Source organism: Azolla caroliniana, unplaced genomic scaffold (genome assembly GCF_043228905.1).
Source record: "Azolla caroliniana isolate FFs.n. ecotype wild unplaced genomic scaffold, voAzoCaro1.0.p SCAF_9, whole genome shotgun sequence".
NCBI lineage: Eukaryota > Viridiplantae > Streptophyta > Polypodiopsida > Salviniales > Salviniaceae > Azolla > Azolla caroliniana.
The window spans coordinates 21,189,007-21,196,938 of NW_028230444.1; the positions used below are offsets into that span (position 1 = coordinate 21,189,007).

Sequence of the window (7,932 nt, forward strand, 5' to 3'; positions counted from 1 at the left end):
AGCTAAGCCCCATATTTATACCTTTTCCTAGGCCCCTTGAATAGATGTGCCTTTCTTAAAGGCACTCTATTCATTGGTTGTCCAAATCATGATAGTGCATGCACCTATCATTCCATCTATCCAATCATTAGTCCCTTCACAAATGTAAATATTAGTGACCTACCCTCACCAACGTTATGTGTACATAACACACACAGTCCCCTTTCGGTGGACGGAACGGGAGGACAAGGCCCATCAATCACTTAAAGTAATGCTTTCCCGTGCTCCAATAGTCCAACGTCCGAATTGGGCATAGCCCTTTCACGTATTCGTAGATGCATCCGACATCGCCATTGGCAGCACTTTAATGCAGAAAACTCCCCCGAATTGGTATCGCACCGTTTACTACACTATCTGACGTCTCTCGGCAGCGGAAAGGAATTACTCCACCACAGAACGTGAAGTGCTTGGCATGATATATAGTATCACTAAGTTCCGACACTATCTGCTCGGCCGAAAATTCACTTTCCACGTGGATCATTCGGCATTGTTGTATCTTGTTCATAAACAAACCCTAACTGGTTGCTTAGCACGGTGGATGCTACTCCTTCAAGAGTTTGATTTCGATATCCAACACCAACCAAGGGTCCAACATGCGATAGCCGATTATCTTAGTCGGTTAGAATCTAGGGAACCCATGGAACAGGAATACGATGATTTACCAGACGCATCCCTCTTCTCCATCGACACAAAGTCCACCGATCCCGAAGACATTTGGATCATGGAAATGACACACTTCTTGAGTATTGGCCTTCCATCGAACTATCTCACGCTCGATGCTAAAAAACGGCTAGCAGTCCAAAGCCGAAATTTTGTGTTTATTTTCGAATACTTTGTATCACAAAGGCTCGGACGGCATCTGGAGACGCGCAGTCTGAAAATTCAAGAAGGATGTCATACTCCACGATGCGCATCAAGGAATTGTGGGCACCCATTACGCAGGAGACACCACAACAAAAAAAATCTGGCAAAGCGAGCTATGGTGGCCGACTACGAAAAAAGACACTCATAACTTTTGCAAACAATGCGACCTTTGCCAACGGATGGGACAGCCCAGCGAACGCGACCGCATGCCACACCAACCAATCCTTCCCTTGGAACCTTTCCAAAAGTGGGGATTGGATTTCGTGGGTCCCTTTAAACCTCCCGCCACATGCACGAGTAGCAAATACATCCTCGTGGCGACCGATTATTACACGAAATGGGTCGAAGCGAAAGGTCTTCGAGATAACACGACCATGTCCACTGCAAAATTCATCTACGAAAACTTATGGTGCCATTTCGGGTGTCCCATCGAACTGGTGAGTGATCAGGGAGGCCACTTCGTCAATCAAATCATATGCGAATTAACCTCACATTACGTTGTCGTGAAGATTTCCGGCTACGGTGAGAAACCGAGAGGGACAAATAAAATGGGGATGTGCAACATTGCACATGCACTTGTAAATTTGTGTAATAAGAATAAGTAAACAAAATGTAATGGGAAGGGTAATAATCTAAGGTGCTAAAGGTGCACCACTAAGTTCGTAGAGGCATAAATGTGATGTGCACTTTGTAGAGTAGAATGAATAGTGGGCATTGAGAGTGAATGTGATAGGAGAGAGAGAGAGTTAAGGCCCACCGATTTAAGATCAAGGGAGATACTCCCCATTAAATGAAAGGGGATTTGACTCCCTCTTGTAATGTGCTCACCCCTTACTACTATAAAAGGGAGTGAGGGGTCACTTGTGAAGGGGTTGCCTATTTTGGAGTGTGAAAGGTATACCACATAGTTCTAGGGTTCTTCTTCTTCCCATTTCAGTTTAGGGTTAGGGTTCCTTATTCATCTTCTTTACTTTACTTATCCGGTTAAGGTTTCTTGTAGTCGTTGGGTTTTGGCCTATGCCGCCATGGTTGTATTCGTTTGTGTTTTCTTAATATAACTTGTTGAGTATTTTGCCTCCATCCATCTCTTGTTCAATCTTCATGTCATATTCATTCTCCTCTCCTCTTGAGCTAGGCTTCCGTTTCGTGTCTTATTCCTTCTCCTCAACTCCCTAGTTCAAGATCCCTACGGTCCCACCTCGGATCCTACACGCGATCACGGAATATCACGACAACACAATGGTACATAAGAAAAGCACCCCGTACTACCCCCAAGCCAATGGTCTTGTCGAGTCAACAAATAAAACCCAACCTCATGACCAGGACCAAACCATGGTAGGTGACACCGAAGATTTCGGGGGCACCACGCCCCAATCACAGTAATTTTTTCACCTACCGGCCACATGTATACAATTATGGGAAAAAAAAAATCCACTCACTATTTAAGGACGAGGCAAGCCACACGAGAAAAGAAAGTACAAACAGTTCACACGACGTGTGGCCTTAACTATCAGTATGGCAGGAAAGATTCTCAATCTAGGGCACAAGGGCACGTCTTGAGAACTGAGGCATTCACATAAAAGATGCAACTATAGCCATAGCGACCACAATCATTTTGCTCTAACCTCCTATCACTCTCTTACTCTCTGTAACCTACCTCCCTCTCGCTCTCCATCTCCACAGCCTTCTGAGTTTTCTGATCACAACATGTCGATCGAAGTATTTAAGGAGCTCCGCACCTGGATAACCAGACACGGCTTAACAGGTTATCTCAACATCCTCGAAGCACCTGCTCACCCCTAAGTATTTGATGTATTCTACATATTTAATAAGTATTTAACATTTGCAGAAAGTTTTAAACAATTTTTGAAAAAATAATTTTAAATTATAAGAAGTGTTTAACGTATCTTACACTTATTCTACATATTTATCTGTGCATAGTTCTACTTATTTCCATTTCAGATAGTTGGGAACTACAACGGGTTGGCTGCCAACCTTTTTTTTTCCCCAAAAAAACTCCTTCCATTAGTAATAAAATTTTACAAATGAGACTATTATATACAAATCCCTGTAGGGACACGATAGTTCCATCTTATGTGGATGCCCACTGACTCAAGAAAGGGAGAGGACGACCATTGTTGGATGAAGGCTATTCGTTGTCTTTCAACTCCATCGGAGCCGCCCTTGAGGCGCTGCCAACCAATTTTAGTTCGATACTTGGGAATAGATGATCATAAATAAAGATCTCAAATGTTTGTTGATGGAAACAAATCAAATGAATGGATTTGTGCCAACATCCTTTCACTAATTGTACTAACTTAATTAGGACAATTTGTTAAGGATTCCCCTTAAATGATATACCACAAGAATATGACGTATTTGTCTACAAGACTTGCATATCTACCCATAACCTGGCTTGATCAATGTACGAATCTCTTATCTTTAGAGGAATAGGAAATATTTGAAGGTTACAATGGAAACTCCTTCATAAATTGTGCTTGCAACAGAAAAGCATGTCTGATTAAGAAAAGTGATGCAAAGAAGTTATCGCAAAAGTGTTGAATCAAGCATGATGTGAAGGATACTCTTCCTAACTCATCTTTACCTCTGTCCTACTTTAATTTAATAACAAACAAATCCCAATAATGTTATAAAATGGATCATTCTGGAAAAAACACTAGTATACTATGTTATAGAAACCCCTTCAAAAAGTTTATTTCCTCAACTATAATGAATCCAATAAAGAACATATTCAAATGTCACAATCCATACATCTATCCATTGATGCAAATAATGCATCATCTATAGCACCAAAAGGACACAATAAAAAGGGCAAGACAATAATAATCAAAGCCAATCAAATAATGTAATGTCATTTTGCTAGGAAAATAGTGTTGTACATACAAGTTACTTTCGTAAAGATGTGTTTTTATGAGAAAAATATGTGCACATCATGAGCTTCATTGTATAATCATCTTTGAATTGCATCGTTTTCAACCCTTGGGTTGTGGATTGTGGATTTGTAAAACTAGTTTTTTGACGTGAAAAGTGATGTGTACCACCATATGTTGAACCCAAAAAACTTGAATTTTACGACGAACATTTAAGCATAACATCAGACACATTACATTCGACTTGAACTCGCATCGTAAGCTCATAAAGCATAATAGTTGCCTCTACCTATATGTTTAATGTGAATGCTTGGACATTGTGATTTAGAACATAATATCATGGTCTTTTAGGGTTCGCTCCCCATCCGTGCTGTGTTTAGGGTATGCATTAAGCCTCTGAGTGGGTACACATCCACGCATTTGCATTAAAAGTGTCCATCCAATGTGTGTGTTAAGGTCACCATATTAGGCTATCTTGTGGTTATTCTCATCTATGATGTTCCGATAATCAAATTCGACACAAGTCTTCAGTGTTCTCTTCGACTCTTTTCACACATGGTGTCACTTCCTCGACACTATCGGTTGGGAGGAACACTTCTCGTGTGGCCTACATGACATGAGATACAGATGAAGTGGCAAAGGAAATGTATTGAGTAAGAGTAAATATAGGTCACATACCACACCAAACATGTGTTAGGTTACAGTCATTAAGATAAAAAGAGATTATAATTAGCAACTAATCATCCGAATCTCTATTAGGTTAAGTTAATTGCTCGTGATTAGTGAAAGGAGAAGCGTAATGAAATAATCATTGGAGAAACTGGTTTAGAACCTCATGAACCAATCCGGAATTCCTCGGTTTGGATGAAGAATGCTGCTCCTGCTACCTTTGCAATGCATGCATCTAACTGTAGATGCTCATGGGATAGTGTCATCCATGGCTGCATCAGACGTGGAAACCTCAGAGATGCCCTGGATGCCTTCAAAAGCATGCAAGAGGCTTCCATACAACCTAGTTGCTTTACTTTTATTGCCTTGTTGAAAGCTTGTGGTAAGCTAAAAGATGTAGAAAATGGATGTATTTTACATGCAGAAATCGCCACAAATGGATTGTTGCAAACGAATCAATTCATTGGAAATGGATTGGTCGATATGTATGCAAAATGTGGTATGCTTGATAAAGCCAGAGATGTGTTTCGTACTCTACCGTACCGAGATGTGGTCACATGGACTGTGTTGATAGGGGGCTATTCACACCATGGTCATGGTGAGGAAGCACTCTGTTTGTATGACAAGATGTTGCTTGATGGCATATATCCAAATGCCATTACCTTCTGTTGTCTCTTAAAAGCTTGTGGAAGCATCCAAGCAGTTGATAAAGGGACTGAAATACATGGTCACATTGATAGAATAGGGCTTCTTGAATCAAATCTCTATGTTGGTAATGCCTTGGTTAATATGTATTCTAAATGGGGTATGTTTGAAAAAGCAGGGAATGTATTTGAGATGCTACCTGTTCGAGATTCGATCACATGGAATGCATTGATTTCTGGTTATGTTCAATTGGACCATAATGAAAAAGCTTTAAATTGCTTTGAACATATGCAATCCGAGGGTATCACTCCCAATGCTGTGACCTTTTGTTGCGTCCTAAAGGCTTGTGGTAATGTCCAGACATTAGATAAGGATAGAGAGATACATGATGCTATTGCCAGGAATGGGTTCTTAGGAACAAATCTTTTTGTCAGTAATGCATTAGTCAATATGTACACAAAACGTGGTATGCTAGAGAAAGCTCGTGAAGTATTTGACAAGCTTCCATGTCATGATGTCGTCTCATGGAATGCACTCATGACAGGATACACTGATCATGAATATGATGAGGAAGCATTAATGTGCTTCGAAAAAATGCAACTTGAATACATATCACCTGATATCATTACCTTTTCTTGCATCTTAAAAACATGTGGAAGCATGAAGATCATTGATAAGGGCAGAGAAATACATGATCATCTTGTAACAATAGGGTACTTGGAAAAGCATCAAGAACTTGTAAGCACGCTTATAGATATGTATATAAAATGTGAAGTGCTCGGTAGTGCACAGGAAGTGTTTGATACTCTTATAATAAGAGATGTTGTTACTTGGACCACACTCATTAGTGGGTATGTTCAGCATAAGGAGGCACTTGATGTCTTTAACTGAATGAAGGTCGAGAGCATCTCTCCTGATAATATCACATTTTTTTGCATCTTGAAAACCTGTGGCAGCATGGGAGCTACTGATAAAGGTTTACAAATACATGCTGGAAATGTGAAAATGGGTCTCTTGGGCTCAGATTTGAGCTTTATTAATGCATTGCTCGAAATGTATGCAAAATGTGGATTCATAATGAATGTAGAGAAAGTTTTTGATAGTGTTTCAATTCATGTTGTGGTCTCGTGGACTTCACTTATTTCAGGATATGCCCAAGTAGGGAAACTTGAAGAGGTTCTTCACATATTCGATAGAATGAGAACCCAACATAATATGCCAGATCCAATTACATTTGTTAGTGTGCTTAATGCTTGCAATCATGGAGGTCTGGTGGATGAAGGGCAAATGTATTTTGAGGCTATGATTAAAGATTATGGCATCACTCCTACACTCGAGCATCACACATGCCTAGTAGATCTTTTTGGCCGATCAGGTCAGTTAGAAAAAGCTATAATAGCAACCGAGGAGACACTATTTTATCAGAACAGTGTGATGTGGCATGCTATGTTGGGTGCTTGTAGGAAGTGGGGCAATGTAAAGCTCAGAAGATATGTATTTGACCAAATACTGAAGTTTGATGAAACTGAGATTGGGGCTTATATATCCATGCATAACATCTATGCCGATGCTGGCATGTTGGATGAGAATATGAGTGAGATAGATGGATAGACAGATATTTAATTTAATTTTCGCGGGATCTATGGAATGAGCAGAGCCCATCTCGAATATTATTGGAGTAACACATACTAATGCAATATTTGATGCCCTTGTAAGGTCATCATAAACTTTTTATTCCCTTTCACTTACATCTCTCCACAAGGACTTGGAAGTTGGAAGCCAATCAAGAGACAATGTATTCACGAGAAAAGAACTCTCCGATGAAACAAAAACATATCCATGTTGTGCAACAAAAATTGTCGACAGGGAGAACACCTTATGGGGAACTCTTTAAATTCAAACCTACCCTCAGGACTTAAGACAATATAAATCAAATGTTGCCCGATAGTGAAGGGCCGGTTGAACAAAACAAAATATGCAGAGGTTGGTTGACAATGCATGCAGGTATACAAAGGGATTTAAACCTTATCCAAGGTAACTATGCCAGCCAGTTCGACTCAACAAGCACCTCCTCTGACATAACACTTAAACACGGTAACATAGAACAAAGTTTAGAACTCTAGGACCGATCTGAATTTCCTAAAACTACCCAATCATACCGTGTTAAATGTGAAAGCGACATGTTTGATGCACCGCCTTGCAAGGGTTCTTACTACTTAATGAATTGCAACAATAATGCACATGCCGTAGGAAATTTGGATTGTATACTTAGTGGGACAAGGTCTGAAACTATGTTACTAAGGGTCTGAAAATAAGGATCGTAATTGAAAAACAAACTTTAGTGAGAGACAAGTTCCTAAAGAAGTTTGACTCTATTGAACACGAGTTAACAACAATAAAGGGAGCATCACACATCTCTTACTAACAAAAGTTTACAGCCAAACATCATTAGGCCAGGCAGCACCCTTCAACGCCTATAGAAGATGGAGAAATAAACCTCCTACATTCAAACATTTCTAATGGCCATTTGAGGAAAAAGTATTGGGTGGATCCTAGGGTGAGATCAAATACCCACCCTAGATTCTCTCCCCCGAGAGCAACTCTACTCAAATCAAAACATTTTTGTATCTCTAAACTCTATACAATATCAATATCCCTGATGGAGAATAAAATCAGTTATTTATTGTCGATGAGGAGGCCAATTTTGACCTATGGTACCAAATAAACATATCATCTTGAATGTGACTCCTTGCTAAGAAGACGGGTTATTACCTTGTTGTGAAAATAATGCATGCGCATATGTGTGCACCCTTTTTTGGTGGAG

General features: G+C 40.0%; 1 pseudogene; it reads left to right on the plus strand.

Annotated features, from left to right (window-relative positions):
• Window positions 1–4,658: 4,658 nt before the first annotated feature.
• LOC147860588 (pentatricopeptide repeat-containing protein At3g09040, mitochondrial-like) lies at window positions 4,659–7,247 on the plus strand (annotated as a pseudogene).
• Window positions 7,248–7,932: the final 685 nt, after the last annotated feature.